The sequence below is a fragment of the Ursus maritimus genome, unplaced genomic scaffold, assembly GCF_017311325.1.
Source record: "Ursus maritimus isolate PB19 unplaced genomic scaffold, ASM1731132v1 scaffold_1, whole genome shotgun sequence".
In the NCBI taxonomy this organism is placed as follows: Eukaryota; Metazoa; Chordata; class Mammalia; order Carnivora; family Ursidae; genus Ursus; species Ursus maritimus.
In genome coordinates this window covers 98638641-98658242 of record NW_024423343.1, presented here as the reverse complement: position 1 = coordinate 98658242, position 19602 = coordinate 98638641, and the positions used below count along the sequence as shown (strand labels likewise).

The 19602-nt window shown below is 52.1% G+C and overlaps 1 long non-coding RNA gene across 1 annotated transcript; it reads left to right on the top strand.

Annotated features, from left to right (window-relative positions):
* Positions 1 to 5507: 5507 nt before the first annotated feature.
* LOC121106424 lies at positions 5508 to 18061 on the top strand. Its single transcript, XR_005839050.1, has 2 exons — positions 5508 to 6052; positions 17497 to 18061. It is a non-coding gene; the product is annotated as an uncharacterized LOC121106424 (long non-coding RNA).
* The last annotated feature ends 1541 nt before the right edge of the window (positions 18062 to 19602 follow it).

Below are 19602 nucleotides of genomic sequence, written 5' to 3'. Positions count from 1 at the left end.
AGTGATGGGTGTTTGGTGTTTACTGCACAGCTTCTCTAAGTTGGGATCTAACCAGGAGGCAACAGCACCTGAGCCTGTAACGCACAGGGACTTGAGGCAGACCATTGGTTACACGGGAGCTGGGAGACTGGGGAGCCCAGTTGAGAACCCAGAGGTTAGAGTCAGCCACTGCTAGCCCTGGGTTGGAGGGACAAGGCAAGAAGGTGCTCTCCCTGGAGCTGCTTAGCAAAGTGGGGTCACTTAGCTCAGCAGATGCTCCAGCAGGCCTTTTGTGGGGGAAGGGTACGGAACCCAGGGGGCAGCTACACCTGCTATGGGGACAGTCCCCAAGGCAGAAAGGGAGAGAAAAACCCTGCTTCCCTCTTCCACCTGCATTCCAGTCTCCTGGGGGGGCTCCCTCTCAGTCAAGCCCACTGTGCAATCAAAATAAAGCCCCTGGGGTCAGCCCCCTGCAACACAGGGAAGTGTAGGGTAAGGACAAGGGGCATGGATCTGAGGGCAGACAGGTTCAGGGCCTGTGCGTTATTCTCTCTCCATCTGTGCACATTTTTAAAAACAGAAGTAAAAGAGACCTCTAGCCAAAAACACTGTTTGCAGTGACGTGTCATCAAGGCTCGCAGTTGAACACATACCTTGACGCAAAGCAAAGAAATATGCTTTTACTCAACAAAAGTAAGTTGGTTACCAAGGCAGAGGCTAGTAGCATTATCTCTAGGAATTGCCTTAGGCACACAGCAGGTGCTCAAAAAATATATGCTGGTAAGTGCCATATAGTGTCACTTTATCAAAGGGGTCGCAGTCCATCACCTATGCCATATCCTGTTGATGTCAATAAATGGATGTGTCTATGTGGACAAGTGAGTGGCTGCCTGAGTAGTGATTCTAAAGAATGTAAAGGCTTCTAGAGGTCAAGCACCTCTTCCATCACCTCAAAGGAAGCCAGCAGCAAACATGCCAGGACACCTGATGTTACAACAATGATCTGGGGATAAGGAATTGCTTCCTGAATGTTCTAGAGGAAATGCAAATAGTGTGTATGTAAGGAAAATATATGTGCATTCATCGCCCAACAGATAACAGGACTCTGAGAGGATAGGTGTGGTACACATACCCTAACGTGACCTCCAACAAATCACACCCCATATAGTCCCCACCCTCTCCCAGTGAGTGTGGGGGAAGCTGGGACTTGCTTCTAAACAACAGGGATATGGCAAAGGCTGGGGACCGTCACTCCTTTGACAAAGTTGTATTATATGGCAAAGGTAAGCACACACACACACACACACACACACACACACACACGGCTCTGAGCACACTGGAGTGAGAGATTCTTCCATGCTGACTTTGAAGAAGGAGGAAGAGGGCCACTTGGCGAGGAACTGTGGACAGCCTCCAAGAGCTGAGAGGGGCTCTTCCCAACAGCCCTCCAGAAAACAAGGACCTAAATCTACGTCTAGGGAGATGAATTCTGCCAACAACCTGAATGAGCCTGTGAGATCTCCAGGTTGGGCGACCGTGCGTGCCCAGGCTCTGAGGCCAGCCCCAGTCAAGGCTCCAGATAAGAATGCAGCCCACCAGCACCTTGGGCGTAACCTGTGAGTCCCCGACCAGCAGACCCAGCTAGTCTGTGCCCAGATCCTCTGAGGTAATAAATGTGCACAGTTTTAGGCCACTAAGTTTTGGGGGATTTCTTACACAGAAATAAACAACTAACATGCTGGGATAGAGAATAAAGATCCTTCAGCGAAAGCGAGGAGACTGTGAAGAGTCTTCCCGGGACCCAGCTTGGGGAGGGTAGATCCCCGCAGAGGGCTCATTTGTTCGTTTACTGGTTTGTCGACCACTCATTAAGCGCCACTGCTGTGCTCCGGGCACTAGGTACGCAAGCTGTTGAGTCTCACGTCCCATTTCTTCCTCACCACACAGACACAGCGTAACTGCCCACTCTAGACATGGCGGAAGGGATAAAACGGGGACTCACATGTGTTCGGTTCCCATGACGACCTGGGCACAGGGCCAGACCCTTTACATATACTGACTCATCGGTCATCACAGCGGCTCTTAAGATAAGCATTAATATCATCATTTTACAGATGAAAAAACCTGAGGTCACACAGTGCTGCGCTGGGAGTCTAAGAACGTAGGTCGGCTCCTCCCACCCTAAATTGGCTTGGAATTTGCCGGAGGGAAAAATCAGGTCATCTGAGCGCCTGTGGCCTACTTTATCAAGCGGCCTCCTCCTCTTCCTCCTCCTCCAGCTCATCTTCTCAGAAGCACATTCTTAATGAGTTCGAGTATTCTGCATTAAAAAACTACAATCTGGGAGTTGCTTTCTGGAAATAAGCTTAAACGGAATAAATATCTAGTGGGCCCTCTTCACTTTTTCTTTGTCAGCATATTCCATAAAGACATTATTGGAACGTTCCTTCAAATGCTTTCTAAATTTGAATCTGGTGTCCACCCATCTCTCCACTGCATTCCACCGCATTGCTGTGAGTGCTCCGGGAAATAAAAGGGTAAAGCACGGGGCCTTTTTTTTTCTATACAGAGCTTTGTACTCTTCTCTTTTCACTTAAGGCGTGTATTAGTCAGGAAGGATGCTGGCAGGACACAGCATTCACGCTGATGGTTCAAATGAAAAGCCATTTAGGGAGGGATGATTTACAGAGACGCAGGTCAGTGTAAGGGAAGCGGCACAAGATGCAGAGACATCCAGGAGCCGGCCAGCGCAGGAAGCTCTTACAGAGCCCAAAGGGCGAGGGGAGAAACTGGTGGGAAGAGAGCCCACAGAGGGCTGCGGGCTTAGAGGGGACCGCCCAGCAGGAGCTGGGGCGCAGAGGCGAGGAGAACAGGAGAAGACACACGCCAGCCTGTCTCTCCCCCTGCCCTTCCATCTCCTGCTGGTGTCCTCCCATTGGCTGAACCCAACCTGCAGCCAGAGGGCAAGGGAATGGGGACAAAGCAGCGTACAGGGCTCTACTTCCTGGGGTGCAGAGCAGGGCAGAAAATGATTTTGGAAGGACAAATGGAGAAGAATTAGCATATTATATTATAAGCACTATCCCATGTCATTAAATATCCCTTGAAGACAGTGGGTTTTTTGTTTTGTTTTGCTTTTTTTAAGCAGGCTCCAGGCCCAGTGTGGAGCCCAACACGGGGCTCAAACTCATGACCCTGAGATCATGACCTGAGCTGAAATCAAGAGTCGGACCTGGTGCCCCTGGGTGGCTCAGTCAGTGAAGCGTCTGCCTTCAGCTCAGGTCATGATGATTCCAGGGTCCTCAGATCAGCCCCGTATCATTGCATCACTGGGCTCCCTGCTCAGTGGGGAGTCTGCTTCTCTCTCTGCCCCTCCCCCTGCTCATTCTCTCTCTCTCAAATAAATAAATAAAATCTTAAAAAAAAAAAAAAGAGTCCGTCGCTTAACCCACTGAGCCACCCAGGTGCCCCAAAAGACAGGTTTCTTAATGGTCACATGATATTTCATCATTTGGTGAGTCTGTAATTCATTAGTAGTAGTATTAATAGTAGTAGGGGCGCCTGGCTGGCTCTGTCTGTAGAGCTTGTGACTCTTGATCTCGGGGTCGTGAGTTCAAGCCCCGTGTTGGACATAGAGCCTACTTTAAAAAAATATTAGTAGTGGAAGTCATAGCAGTAGTAAATCAGAGGGTACGAAGATTGGTGTCTGTCCAATTACTGCAATGGTGTCTTTGCACATAATTAAGTCTCCATACCTGCCATTTTAAGTGACAGAATTCACGGAGGCGTCCCCACCGTTGCAAGGCTTGCAGAGTCCAGGTGAGAAACACCAGTCCAGCCTCCCTCCCCCAAAACCACCTTGGGCCAGCAGCTCTGACCTTTCTTTGCCCAGTTGTGTGCACGTCAGAAGGCTCCGGCGGCACCTGAAAGCACTGTTCTTCAAGGGAGAGCGGCTGGACGCCCAGGGGTGGGTCGGCCGCTCACAAAGGAGCCCACTCCCTAGAAGACAATTAAATGCCGAGACACTCTCAGCATTTGGGCTTCCACCCACCCTTCTCCTCCTGGGCTCCGGGGCCTTGGGCTGTGGCGAGCTTGCTCCCCCTGCTGGTCAGCCGGGGCCTCGACAAGAAACGGTGCCCGGCCGGGTTCCTGCAGGTTCTGTGCGTTAGCCGCCCGGGGCATAGTCACCAGTTTGTACCCAGGCTCTGGGACTAGCCCCCTGAAAAGTTCCCGTGGGGGTTTGAGCATCTGTGGGTGCTTGGACTCACCTTCCTGGAATAGAGAATTGTCTTGGCTACAACAGGATCTCTTGGATCCTGGTGGAAATTTAAATCAGCACACATACCGAGAAGCTTCAGTTTTTTGATTGAACCTCCCCTCCACCATGAAGCCTTCCATGACCACAGCCACCAGTCCCCCAGTGTAATCAATACGCCTCTTTTCCCCTCCTCCTGTAGCATTTCTGTTTGCATCTGACTCAGGTAAACAAGAAAAATAATTTTACTTTACTCTGATTTTTTACATTTCTCTTGAAGTCCGGCTCCTCCAAGAGATTGCAGTAACTTAATTTCAATCATTTCAGCGTGTTGAAAAGAAAACTACAGGCCCAAAATTGTGTCACCTGGGCTAGGCCGAGTCACCAAACCAGGATTCATACCAAACCCGATTGCAGTTTCGTCCTCCCCCGGAAACGAAGCCTGAGCCTTTCAAACAGGAATTTTCTAATGAGGTGATCCACACAGGACCACCCCCCGTCCTTCCCCCTAAGGGAAAATGACCTTGCCTGAAGAAATCCTTTCTTTTGCTAAGAACTTTCTGGCCCCACCCTCCTTCCTATAAAAACCCCCCATTTTGTATAGCTTCTGGGATGATGCCTGTTTATTTAACAAAGCCAATTAGAACTCCAAATTTACTTGATTGAGCTTTGGTTTTTTTTGCTTTTTAAAATTTTATTTATTTATTTATTTGTTTATTTGAGAGAGACAGAGACGGAGAGCACGAGTTGGGGGGGGCAGAGCGAGAAGCAGGCTCCCACTTGTCGCTTCTCAGGGGCACTGGATTTTCTGAAAGAACAGCTAAGGAAAAGATAAAGCTAAGCTCTTTTCAGTTTATCCCCTCCCCCACCTGGTGCCTCCCAGGGAAATGACGGCCAGGCCCCCCCTGCTCTCACATCCTGTCGCCCCACCTGGTCCTGCCACACCCCAGGGGCTCCGCTCAGGAAGCAGAGCTCCGCACGCCTACGTCTTACCTCCTCCCCTGCAACTCATCCCCTTGACCCCTCTGCCCAGCCCAGGGGATCTTAGCTGGGGCAGGAAACCTTGCTCTCTTTCCCGGTGGTTTACTCCCTGGTCTTTTGTCCGAGCCCGTAGTGACTCTCTGCCCTTAATGGTCTGGGAGGGCTTTTGAAAAACAAAAGCCAGGAAGTGACTGCTTTAATCGGCTCTCTGCTCTCACACATCTTCCTCTTCCCAGAGGCAGGGTGGGGGGGTAAAGTGGGGGGGGGGGGGTGAAAGGAAGATGGGAAAAGGGGCTGGGGAATGTTGGAGAAATCATCTAATGTTTCAAAAATGTCATGCCACCACGCCTTCTGGCACTCGATCTTGCCTCACCTGTCCTCACCCAGTCTATCCCCCAGGAGGGAGAAGTGGGGGGGGGGCAGTCAGGACCTGCCCTCTCAGGTAGAGGAGACCAGGAGCCCTTTTATCTCCAGCACAGGCCTGGCCTGCAGACCCTCCACTGATGCCCGTCATCAGTGAAGATCTTAAGGAGGCCAGAAACAGTGACGTAGGGAAGCTGAAGGGACTCCGCGTTAGAAACGCTCTGTCTCTGCTGCGTTTCTGCGGGGCCCCACTGACTCATGTTCCACAGTTTGCCTCTGAATAAGCCAAAGAGTTCTGTTCCCACTTCGACGTGCAAGCAAGAAAGTGAATCACTCTCTGAGTGTTGTCCTAGGCCTCAAACACCTGATAACACTCAGGAAGAACCAGATCCCAAACATGGCCCGGGACGTTAGCTTCAAACAAATCTCGGCTGATGCTGGCATCAACACCCCCACAAAACGGACTTCATGGAGGTAATTTTTTGTTGTTGTTTTTTTAAGGAGAGAGAGCTAGTGAGAGAGCCTGCATGTGCAAGCGGGGGGGGGGGCGGTGGAGGGGCAGAGGCAGAGGGAGAAAGAGAATCTCAAGCAGGCTCCAGGCCCAGTGTGGAACCCTAACGTGGGGCTCGATCTCATGACCCTGAGATCATAACCTGAGTCAAAATCAAGAGTCAGATAATTAATTTAACCCACTGAGCCACCCAGGCACCCCCCCCACCTTTGGTAATTTGTGGAGTAACACCTGACTCGCCTTTGACTGGACATAGCCTGGATTCCTAGAGGAACACGTACCCCAGACCTTTTCTCATACAAATCCCTAGCCCCACGCAGTGACAAGACTCATTCTTCCGTCCTTTCCAAGTCTCCCAGACACTCCGTCTGCTCTTCTCTACCTGTATTCAATAAACCCTGTTTTCTGCTTTGGTTTCTATTCTGCGTGAAGCCAGGGACCCTCCCCGGGGTTCTCGACCAAGCCTGACTGCATCGGTTTAAATGTCTGGGAAAGGCACACCTGGGTGGCTCAGTTGTTAAGCGTCTGCCTTCGGCTCAGGGCGTGATCCCAGGGTCCTGGGATCGAGCCCCACATCAGGCTCCTCTGCTGGGAGACTGCTTCTTCGTCTCCCACTCCCCCTGCCTGTGCTCCCTCTCTCGCTTGCTGTCTCTTGTCTCTCTCTGTCGAATAAATAAATAAAATCTTTTTAAAAAATAAAAAATAAATAAATGTCCGGGAAAGCCAGGGACAGGGTACCGGGAAGTCTCGGGCTCCCAACGCAAGTAAACTGAAGACTCCATGCTTCACACCTTGGAAGTCTGCAAACTCTCACCATGTCTAGCTCCCTCTTTTCCCGCCCTCCTCCCATGGCCAGATGATGGTGAGAGAAAAATGCTCTAAAGGCCTGATATACAAGGGAAGCCATCTTAGCTTTCTTTCTAAGTTCACATGACTGTACCTAAACTCTGTTCAAACTCAAAGCCTGATTTATGGCCCGCCCCGCACCCATCGTGCATCTGCTCTGGGAATGAGTAGCTTCAAGGACAACCATCTCGTCCTTGAGGTATCCACCAAGGCTCCTACCCCCTGCATTGCGTTGTGACCAAACCCGCGGTCCCTGCCTATCTGTGCCTCTGTACTCTCCTGCGCTTTTGCAAGATGGACGAGTATACACCCCTGTAATAACTGTTCATTCTCTGGGGGGCTTTCTTCCCTGGTGAAGAGCCTGTTTCCTGGGGCAGCTGTCCTAACTTGGGCTTCCATAAAACTCTCTTTCTTACTTTTAGAGATTCTAAAAGGTTTGTTCGTTTTGCATCTGCAATGCATATGGGCTTCCCGTCCCCATCTCCTGTTTCACTTCCACCCCTGGCTCCTCTCCACCCTGAAGTCCGGTTTCCCTTTGCTGTTTGAGCAGAATTTCCTGAGATCTTTGCACGTGGCGGCAATCACGCTGGGTGCTTGCAGACAGGGGAATGAGGTAGACAGGTCGGAAGGAGAAAGAAAGGAACCAGGAAATCACCTGACAGATGATTCAACAAAATGACAGAAGAAACGGGGGTGGGGAGGATGGGGATGGGGGATGGGGGAGCTGCAGGTGCATGGACAGGGGAGGGGAAAGGAGCCAGCGTGAGGAGTCAGGCTGGGTTTTCCAGGGTGGGTGGGGCCTGTAGGAGCCACACAGAGAGGGCTGCGGAGGGGAGAAAGAATAGACTCTAGTTCCAGATAGCTGGGTCCCTAAAGCGAGGCGTTTGGGGAGGCTGGGAGCCGAGGCAGAGGCACACCCTGATTCCTTAAAGGGCTTGGTTCTGTTTTGTGGTAGCACCATTCACAGGAAGGCTGGGTGTGACCTGCACGGCCCGAGGGGAAGATTCAGGGGAAGCCCGAGGTGCCCCGAACGGGCAGCAGCAACCTGTACAAGGTCCATATAGACCTGTGTCTGGCCACAGACAACCATGAGAAGGCTTCTCCAGGCCCGCTGCTGCCCCTGGGCAGAGGGCAAATGATGTCCACAGAGGAGTGAAGGCAAACAAAGGTTTCCAGTCAAAGGCAGGGGAAACCTCAGTCCTTCCTTCACAAGACCCCACACAATCTAACCCCTTCCCCCTCCTCTCTAATTTCTCTCCTGCTTCTCCCTCCTCCCTGCTCCTGCTCCCACCCCAAATGTGCAGGGCATGCCCCTGCCCCTGGGCCTTTGCCCTGGTCCTTCCTCCCCCGGGAATGATCAATCCCACATTTTTTTAAAATTTTTTAAAGATTTTATTTATTTATTTGACAGAGATAGAGACAGCCAGCGAGAGAGGGAACACAAGCAAGGGGAGTGGGAGAGGAAGAAGCAGGCTCATAGCGGAGGAGCCTGATGTGGGGCTCAATCCCACAACGCCGGGATCACGCCCTGAGCCGAAGGCAGACGCTTAACCGCTGTGCCACCCAGGCGCCCCCAATCCCACATTTCTACTCCCTCACTTTGTTCGGGCCTTTGCTCCAAGGTCACCTTGTCAGTGTAGGCCTTCCTGGACCATCCTATTTGGGAAAGTACCTGTTCCCCCCCAACCCAGCCTATCTGATCCCTGGACCCACAGCAGCCCTGGTCACCATCTTATATGCTCTATAATTACTTCTTTCTTGTTTCTTGTCCGTGCCCCTCAGTAGAACATAAAGGCAGGATTGTGTCCATTACTGTGTTTCCAGGGCCTAGAACAGAGCCTGGCACATCGTAGGTGCTCAATAAATGTGTGCTGATGAATAGTTGATGGTAACGGTATGCCCCTCCCCCACCTCCGTGGTCACCATGAGGTCAGTGACGATGCTGGCCATCTATGGTTTCCCCAGGTCCTGTCCTGTTGGGATAGGTAGTACTCTCCACACTGACCTCCACAGCTGTCTGCCCAGCCGCTCTTCCCAGGACTTGGTCCCTCTGGTTGCACGTAATCTCTGAGCACTCGCTTCTACTCACATGCTCTCGAACAGCTGGGGTTTCTGGACAACGCCTCATCCCCAGCCCCGCCCCGGCTGCCCCGCCCCGACTCTGGCATACATTCGCTCTACGCTTCCTTCACTGGGCCCTGTAGGATGCTCTGTGGCCACAGAAAGGGGGTGCTCCAGGCCTCCAGCTGCTCTCCCTGATCCCGCTCTGGCCTCCAGACCTGAGCCTGCCTCCAGCCTCAGGGCACCCGCACACCTCTTGTTCGCAACATGGAACAGTCCTAGGTTTCAGGCCCAGCCCCGGCCCTGCAGGAAGGCTGTGGCTGCAGAGCCGGTCCTTCCCTTTCATAAACCAGGACGCTGAAGCTTCCCAAGGTAGGTTGGGGGCAAAGCCAAGACTCCAAACAACATGCATGGCCCACGGTTTCTGCTTATTGTTATACCACCTGTAAACCCTGCAAACCCACTTTCTTCTCAAAGAAGACAGGATAACTTATGTCCAACTGACCTCACCACCACGCCGTGAAGTTCAAAAAAATAATGTATATGGAAGTTTGTAGACTGATTCATGTACCTTAGGAATCTAGACTTGTCCCCAGAGCCTTACCTGGTGACTGTGCATACAGTGGTGCTCACTAGATGCATTTAGACTGCGTAGCTGCTGTCAGGCTCACAGGGTCTCCCCTCCCGTTGTTTCCTCCCTGCCCACCCCCACCCTCCACCCCTAGAGGTGTTCGGTCAGGTGGCCAGGATGCAGGGTGGGAGGCACCGCCCCGCCCGCCAGGCATTCACAGCGCAGTTGGGCAAGCCTGACAAGGAAGCAGACGTGTCGCCCCGCGTGAACAGTGCGCGGCGGAGAGCGCCAGGCTGCCATGGGAACAGAGGGGGGCTTGTAAGCACAAGAATGAAAACAGCTCCTCGCATCTGTGCATTGCTTTCAGCTTTTCAAAGAGCTGGGTGTGAAGGGAAGGGGGGAATGAAGACAGGGAGCTCCCCCCCGCCCCGTCCTGCTTTGTTCGAGCCGCGGGGCTGTCACCTGGGTTGAGCTTCTGTGCTTTCGATGGGGAGAAAAAAGCAGACAGACACACAGACGCTGGCTCAACCCCATACACAAGGCAGCTCTGTGTTAGCAAGATCATTCCTTCTCTTTTTCACACGATCCTTTCTCAACGCTTGTTTCTCAGCAAGGCACCCCTGCATCAGCGGACACCAGGCTGGAAAGGCCTGAGCAGGAAGGATTTGCAGGACCGCTTCCAGCAAGCAGAATTCTCACCTCCTACTAATGAGCCACTCCACAACCGGCTTCTAGTTGAGGGCCCAAATGATGTGGCTTGTCTAAGCAGAGTGGTTAGTCGGTTCAGGGTAGTACAGCGGCAGGAAGGGGGTAAGTCGTGTGGTGGGAACAGATAACCCCAAATCTGTGCCTGAAACCCGCACAGGTTTGCTTTTTGCTCTCACCACATGTCCGTCCCGGGTTGGTGGGGTCTCTGTTCCATGCTGTCCTCACTTGGGGACCCAACATCTGGAGGCCCGTTGGGGGAAGGAAAGATGGAGACACCCTGGCTCTCCAATGCTTTCATGTGTGAGTGACCCCTATCGCCTATCGAATCCACTGGCCAGAGCGGGTCACGTGGCCAGGGAGACCTTCAACGTGGGAGTGGGGACAGAACCCGGTGGACCCGGCAGAGCCTAACCCGCTGACAGCGTGGAGTCCATCACTGCTAATCTCCTAGTGTCTCCATGCACCCCGGTTCACTCTCCGAGAGAGAATGTGATGGGGCCAGTGAATTGACATCACCTTTTTTTTTTTTAAAGATTTTATTTATTTATTTGACAGAGAGAGTGAGAGAGCACAAGCAAGGGGAGTGGGAGAGAGAGAAGCAGACTCCCCGCCAAGCACGGAGCCGGACGCGGGGCTCCATCCCAGGACCCTGGGATCATGACCTGAGCTGAAGGCAGACGCTTAACCATCTGAGCCACCCAGACGTCCCTGACATCACCTTTATTTGGGCTGGACTTTCAAATGTTTCCTGGGGCATGGTGTGTGTGTGTGTGTGTGTGTGTGTGTGTGGTGTGTTGGGGTGGGTATGGTATGTCTGTGTGTGATGTGTGTGTGGGTATGTGGTGTGTGATGGGTGAGGGTTTGGCGTGTGTGGTGTCGTGCGTGTGTCTGGGTATATGTGTGTGGTGTGTGAAGATTTGGGGGTGTGTGTGTCTGGGTGTAGGTGTGGTGGGTGAGGGTTTGGTGTGTATGGTGTGGTGTATTTGTCTGGGTGTGTATGTGTGTGGTGGGTTGAGGATTTGGGGTATGTGTGTGGTATGTGGTGAGGTGGGTATGGTAGGTGTCTGTGTGTGTGGTGTGTGTGTGTGTCCTCTGGGGCTCCAGCCACTGGAGCAGAGGTCAGGTGAGGGGGCACTTGGTTCCTGCAGGACCCCTTTGCTTCAGGTATGGCTGAGGCCTTTTTCCTCAGAAGGGGCTGCAAGCACTTGAGTCCACTTCTCAGGGATTTAAAGAACATTAACCTAAATATTGGCTTATCCAGAGCAGTCATCCTCACACTTCAGGGTACCCACCCCCCCGGGCCTGGGGAGCCGCAGGAGTGAGTGCCCAGGGCCTGAGAAGCTGCCTTTCTGAAAGCGGATTTAATTTCACTCTACTGGGAGGAAGTTTTACCAAGAGCCCACTTTTCAGAAGAGGCCTCGGGCCAGCATCAGATCCCCCCCCCAGGACAAAGCAGTGAGTCGTGGGGTCTCCCGGAGGCTTTGCCGCTTCACAAGCGGGTGCTGCTGTCCCCAACGCAGAAACCACCGGTGATCCCTGCTTCCCCAGTGAGGCTGCGGCCTTGGTAGAGGACCCTGCACAGGCTTTGCCTTCGCGCTCCAGGGGTCCCCTCCTGGCCCCACCAGCAACAGCTGTGTGTCCCTGGGCAAGTTTCACAACCTCTCTGAGCCGCCGCTTCCCAGCGGGGCCCGGGTACTCATACCTGCCTTTCTCTAAGGGGTTTTGTGGTGATTACATGAGATGATGTGAGGAAATGGCGTGGCACAGAGCCTCTCCGCACGTGGGAGCTCCACTACTCTTCCACCGAGGCGGTTCCATGCGGGGCTGGGCGGAACAAGCTGACGGGAAGGCTCCTTTTGCGGGCCTGGGGTCACCCTCTGCTGAGGCGGCCCAGGGTCGGGCCAGTCAGGGGGACGTGGGCCTCTCTCGTGAGGGGCCACAAGCCCATGGCTAGGATACCACAGTGGCTTCCTCCTGAGGCCCCAGGGCCTCCTGCCTGCTGGACCTCCTTGGCTGTCTCTAGCCTTCCCGCTCCCGCCCTTCCCCTGGGCTGTCAGTTCTGCCTTCCTCAGGTTAATGGAACCACTGAATAATTTCGTGAACCTTCCCTTGCTCAACTGAAGATCTCATCGTGAGGCAAAACAAAATTGACTTACATGTATGCAAGCATTTGCCCCGGCAGCTGCCGCTGGCTTAGGCAACAGATGGCTCCTGACATTCATTTGGCTGACAGGAGAGCCTTAGGTACGGGATCCAAAATGGGTCAGACGGGAGTTCGGAGGTGGAAGAAGCTGTGGGTCTGCAGTTAGAAGGAGGCCCCCATAGGCCAGGGCCAGGGAGGGGCAGCTGTGGCCCGACCCCCTGAGGGGCCTCCACGAGCCTGTGCTCGTCCGCAGCCTGGGACAGCCACTCAAGCTTCCTCTGTCAGCCCTCCAGGCTGGGACACCTTTCCTCACCAGGCTGGGTGGCACAGGATAGCCGGTGTGCCAGCCAGGCAGATCAGGATCTGGGGATGGAGGCCTGAGGGTAGCCCCAGCTGCTGCTGGGAGCCATGTCAGAAGGTGCCGGGGGCCCCTCTTGAGGTGACTTACCCAGGGGGCCAGGGGACAGGACTGGGGTGTAGAGGCCTTGCTGCCCCAGCCTCTCCACCATCAGCCCCTGAGAAGTTTGGGCTGAGCAGAGGTTCACAGGCCAGAGCCTCCGGGGCCTGCCCGCTCATCAGGCTCCTTCCTTCCCTTCACACCTCAGTCGTGTACCCGGCAAACCCTGCCTGAACACCGACTCTCAGATACCAGGAGTAAGGGGGTGGGGATGGCCCTGCCGTCACGCTTAGAGAGGTCCCAGGCTGATGGGGGCGTCAGACACATGAGTAAGACAGGGCCGGAGGTTGGGGGACGCTGTGGAGGGCGGTGCTGCCCACCCCGACCCAGGCACTGTGAAAAGTGCTTTATAAATATCCACTTAAGTTCTTAAGACAACCCTGGAAGGCAGACGTTGTCATATTTCCCATTTACAGAAGGGAGAAACTGAGGTACGGAGACGGTAAATGACGCGCCCAGGGCAGGAAGTTGTAGAGCAGGATTTTTTTTTTTTTTTTTTAGATTTTATTTATTTGAGAGTGAGAGAGAGAGAGCACAAGCCGGGGGAGAGGGAGAGTGAGAGGGAGGAGCAGGTTCCCAGCTGAGAGCCCGATGCAGGGCTAGATCGCAGGACCCCGGGATCATGACCTGAGCAGAAGGCAGATGCTTAACCGACAGAGCCACCCACATGCCCCAGAGCCAGAATTTTAACCCAGGTTCTGAAGCCAAAGGCTGCCTGGAGAGGTACCCACAGATTTGCCTCCTGGCCAAGAGCCTCCCACTGGACCCCGGTCTCCTGGGACCCTGATTCCAAGTCTTTCCTGCCAATCAACAAAGACATGCGTGCCTCAGGACTGCAGGGCTGCCCCCAACCAGTGGGGGCCAGAAGGAGCCTCGAAGTCAGCCGAGGTTAGCTCTGAAGGGGAGCAGCTCGTTGGACTGAAGCTCGGGGGCCCAGGGAAGTGGGGGAGACCCTCTGTGGTGAAGAGAGCTGGGACCTTGGTCTTTTCACGTGTGGATGACCTTAGGGAAAACTCAACCCTGACATTGATTTGAGGTCTTGGCAGCTGGAGCTGGTGAGCAGACAGCGCCCACCCGATTGTGTCAAGCACAGCTCCGGTCGAGCTGTGAACTGTTCATTCCTAACTAGCTGCTCAGCGTCCAGGTGTCAGACTCTGGCAGGACTTGTTTGACAACAACAGTAAAGTCTAGAAACAGAGAGCGTGTGCTTATAAAGCAATGAGGTGCTGTCATGTGGTGTGTGGATGCCCGTCCCCTCCCTCCTTCCACGTGGGCTCTGACTCCATAGTTTGTTCCTTTGGCCAGGGCCCCAGCTGATGGCCCTCTAGCCCCTGGCAAAGCCTGCAGGGCCCAGCAGTAGCAGCCTACTCTCTCAACCATCCCGTGCAGCAGGCAGGGGCAGGGGGGTAGAGGTGGGTGATGGCATGAGTTTGGATCTGTTGATACGATTTACCCTTGACTTGTAGCAGGGAGCAAGGCCCTCTAGGGAATGGAGGCTCCAGGGGCCTGGATTGGAAGAAGTCCAGAGCTGGGGGGCTCTGAGTCTAGGTGACTCCAGGCAGTGCAACAGCTAAGTGTGTGTTCCCCAAGCCCGCCAGAGCCAAGCGTGGCTGAGGGTGCAAGAAGGAGAGGGCGGAGGCATTGCCGAGGAAGGAGTGGGCAGCATCCCGCCTGCGGACACCAGCTACTTACCTCCGTTGGCCTTTGCACTGAACAATGCTTCAGAGAACATTGTTCGGGTCTCCTTACGCATGCTGCCTCAATCTGGGCACTCTCGAGCCTCCCGTGGGTTGAAAGGCTTCAATCACCACCACCACCAAAACTGTCTTTCCAGGGAGGCATAAGTCAGTAAGGGAGGAGGGACATCCCAGGAGACAGAAAGAGAATGGGACTTAGCATCTGCGAGCCCTGCAGCAGAGAGAGAAAAAGCAGAGGGTATACCGCAGACACCCAGCTGCCAAGCTGGAACCGGGGGACATTCCCCACCCTTGACCTCTGACGTTCCTCTCCTGTACCCCCAGACCCAGCCTGCCACCAAATCGCATCAATATTCCCTCCTAAAGGTAGCCTGAGTCCTGCTTCTTTCCATCCCCATGGCCACTGCCCAGTTCAGGCCACTACCATCTCTCCTCGTTACTAAATGGCCCCTCCGCTGCCAACTGCTCTCTCTGCCTCCTGTCTGGCCCCCTCAACCCACTGTCCCCACTGAAGTCACTTTCTAAGATCCAAGCATGATCACGTCCTCTTCTGCTGTAACATTATCAAAAGCTCCCCACTGCTGTTAGAATAAAGTATAAACACCTCCCATGACCCACAAGGCCCTGCGTACTCTGGTTCCCACCAGGCCCTTCAGCCTCCTCTCCCCCAACACCCTTGCTTGCACTCGGTGCCAGCCATGCTGGGTTTTGCTCTTTAACCATTGGATCAGTTATCTGTTTATTGACTCTAAGACACCCTTCCCTGCCTGCTTTGAGAAAATAGAGAGGGACCCTTTAAATACTTCTCCCCAGTGGGCCCCATCTTTGAGTCCTGCCAGCAGGGGGCGCTGGAGGGTCACCAGAGTTGGAGAGCAGGAAGGGATTCTTCTCTGCCAGCTCTGCAGTGCCAGGGGGGTTTCCCTAACGGCGGGCTCCTCCAGAGCACAGCCTCCCCAGGGTCCAGCTCCCGCAGCGAGCCCCGCCTTGGCCGCTGACAGCCCTTCACCAGCTCTGCGGCGGACAGCAGTGATTAAGGTCACAGAGATCACTAGGTAAAGGGAGACCAGTGATGAGGTCTGTGTAACTTTCTTGGGATAAAGTGAGGCGATGGGAAGAAGGAATTAGGTTACTTACCAGCGTGTGTGTGCACGCATGTTCGTGCAGCACGCACGTCCATGTAATCCACTCCTTTTGCTTTGAAACTCACGAGATTAAAATAGGGAAGAAGTCCTTTATGTTGCAATGATAGATTTTTTTTTAATATTTAGGTAATCAAAAATTCTCTAGGCTTTCCATCTTTTTTTTTAAAGTTTGTGTATTTATTTGTTCATTTATGTATTTTAAGTAATCTCTACACCCAACATGGGGCCTGAACTCATGACCCTGAGATCAATAGACTCATACTCTTCAACAGAGCCAGCCAGGTGTCCCCGGGCCCTCCATCCTCGTTTACGTTTGAGATATTATGTGCCGTATTTGCTTTGAAATCTCTGATTATCAGAAATTTGGCTAACAGGGGCGCCTGGGTAGCACAGCGGTTAAGCGTCTGCCTTCGGCTCAGGGCGTGATCCCAGCATTCTGGGATCAAGCCCCACATCGGGTTCCTCTGCTATGAGCCTGCTTCTTCCTCTCCCACTCCCCCTGCTTGTGTTCCCTCTCTCGCTGGCTGTCTCTATCTCTGTCAAATAAATAAATAAATAATCTTAAAAAAAAAAAGGAATTTGGCTAACATTCGGAAGGAAACGTCCATTTTCTTCTGCTCTCTAGATGTCTTCCTCTCAGTTCCTAAGACAGAGTTGACAGCATAGCTGTCTAAATGCTGCAAATTTGCAGCCATTACCACTTCAAAGAGGTTCGAATGAGGGATTTTTTTTCCATGTTCAGATAGTTCCTGCTTCTGTAGAAACTTCATTTTTAGATTAAACTCTGAGGGATAAGCTATCATAATTCAAGTTAACAGTTCTTTGTTCTATCAACTGCCCATTGCCAGGCAATAATAGTAGAGGCATTCAAGATGCAGCAAGCTCGTGAAGTGCTATTTTCTAAAAGAAACAGGAGGCGTTTTCATCTTTATGATTGTACTTTAAAAAAAAAGATTTTATTTATTTATTTGACACACAGAGAGAGCACAAGCAGGGGGAGTGGCAGGCAGAGGGAGAAGCAGGCTCCCCGCTGAGCAAGGAGCCCGATGCGGGACTTGATTCCAGGACCCTGAGATCATAACCTGAGCTGAAGGCAGACACTTAACGAACGGAGCCACCCAGGCAACCCTATTATTGTACTTTCGATTATGAAGTTTGATGATATAAGAGTTTCTGTCCCCTGTAAATCAAGTCAGAAATCATTTTTGATTTGTTGATTAAGTGAAATAGCCTCTAGTAGGGTAGAGTACTGGGTACAAAGTAAGATAAAAGACTAAAATAAAATGCTGGCTCTTAACAGAAAAGTGGTTAGGGACGCCTGGGTGGCTCAGTCAGTTAAGCGTCTGCCTTCGGCTCAGGTCAGGAACTCAGGGTCCTGGGATCGAACCCTGCATCAGGCTCCTTTCTCGGTGGGGAGCCTGTTTCTCCCTCTGCCTTCTGCTCCCCCTGCTTGTGCTCTTGCTCTCTCTTTCTCTCTGACGGATAAATAAATAAAATCTTAAAAAAAAAAAAAAGAAAGAAAACTGGTTTATGTGCTAAACATTTTATGCCTCGGTCTGACATTAACATGATGTGTCTGTAAAATGACAAAAAGAACCCGGGTGGAACTGCATCACATTTTTCCATCATTTTCCGTTACGTCAGATTGCTAATTGTGTTCTAAGATGTCTGATTGAATGACTGTCTACATTTACTGCCACAGGTGACAGTTTGTCATTGTTAGAGATTTCAGTAATTAAAATAGGAAACAGAAGCTTACATTTGTTTTTTGTTTCTTTTAAGTAGGCTCCAGCGAGGGGCTTGAACTCACGACCCTGAGGTCAAGATCTGAGCTGAGATCAAGAGTCTGACGCTTAACGGACTGAGCCACCCAGGCGCCCCAAGTCATTTTCTTTATAAAAATTATGTTCCTTGGAACCACATTGTGACAGTTTTGGGGCCCTTTATACACTGGCGGTCTTAACCTGAGTGTGATTCAGGGGGCCCTTTCTAATTACAGGAAGATACTTCTTTCCTCAACGCTGTGACCTGACCTGGAACAAGTCTGTAGAACACGCTACGTGAGTCACGAACAAGTGAACTGCAAGCCACCTGAATCTACGGATCTTACGCTGGTGCTGAGATCGCTTCTGAAGAGTCATCATGACTTCAAAGTGTGTTTTGAAATCTGCGAGCATTGAGTGTCAATCAGAACCGAAGATGAAACATTAATGAATGTGGAATTCTCATGCTTTATGCCTACTTCCTTTTTAGATTTTTTGATTCTCTGCTATTTTTACCATACTGTTGCATTTAAATTTCCTACATAGTAACTTGGCACAATTAAAATAAAATTGCGCTGCCCATATGAAAAACTGAGGGGTCAACAAGCGGGTCCTCAGGCCTTCGCTGCATGGATCTCCCCATGACTTGTCCTACAGTCTCTTCTGCAGGACTGCAAGCTCCCCAGGACCTCACAGTGCACCTGACCAAGCGAGGACTAACCTTGGTAGTTCAGGTCCTCTGGGAAATAGACACGGAGACAGGATTGCGTGTGTCCAGGGAAACGCCTGTGAAGGACAAAGGGGTTGGGCATAGAAGCTGGGGAGAGGCTTCGGATCACTTCATGGGTCAATACCTGGAAAGGAGTGGGGAATGGAGGAGGACTGGCAAGGCAGGGTGTCAGACTTCAGAGCAGCTCTGAGAAAGACCTGCCCAGGCCACGGGGTAGTCCTGGAGCCACAGTCACCTACTGGAGGAGTCCCCCCAGTCCTTGGGCTGGGCCTGCCTTAGTACTGCCACCAGACCAGGCACTGGCTGAAAGCAGCCCGCGAGAAGCATGGCCTCAGTGAGAACGGGGTGGTGGATCTGGAGAAACAACAGCTGCGGCCGTCAGTCAGTTCTGCTCCCCGCAGATCTGAGCGGCACATTTTCATGACGGCCCCGGCAACTGACAGACAGAAGGTTGGCCACACCACAAGCATACAGAGCCAAAAGCAGTGATGCCAGGATCTGTCACCTTGATGCAGGGAGAGGGAGCGGGCCTGTGGGCCCCTCTGAGTAAGCCTTCATACATATGTATAAATACATTCAGCAGTCAGTCCTTACATATACCGAATGCATAGTCTTTCAAAATTCCACCAGAACAGATTAACTTTCTTTTTTATTTATTTCATTTTATTTTAAAAAATTTTTTTAAAGATTTTATTTATTTATTTGACAGGATAGAGACAGCCAGCGAGAGAGGGAACACAAGCAGGGGGAGTGGGAGAGGAAGAAGCAGACTCCCAGCGGAGAAGCCTGATGTGGGGCTCAATCCCAGAACGCCGGGATCACGCCCTGAGCCGAAGGCAGATGCTTAACAACTGAGCCACCCAGGTGCCCCTATTTTATTTTATTTTTTTGAAGATTTTATTTGTTTGAGATATTGAGAGAGACAGAGAGAGAGAGAGAGCGCACAAGCAGGGGTGAGGGGCAGAGGCAGAGGGAGAAGCAGACTCCTTGCTAAGCAGGGACCCTGACGTGGGACTCGATCCCAGGACCCTGGGATCATGACCTGAGCCAAAGGCAGATGCTTAACTGACTGAGCCACCCAGATTTACTTTCAAGTGTGTGAATTTCCTTACAGGTCTTACCATGGCAGTCTTGCAATCACCATGCACGTCATACTTCATATTTTCTAAAGATTTGATATGTATAACTAATATTTCTACATTTCTCTCTGAATTACACTTTTTGGTGACCAAACAATATTCAGCAGATGAATGTACCACAATTTCCTAAGTCATTGCTGTTCAACATTTCCCTTCTTTTGATTTTTTTAAAAAAATTACCACAGTGAATGCTCTTACGTCTTTGGGCGTATACTATTTGGTTTCTGTTGGGTTATAGCTCTAGGATACGTTTCTA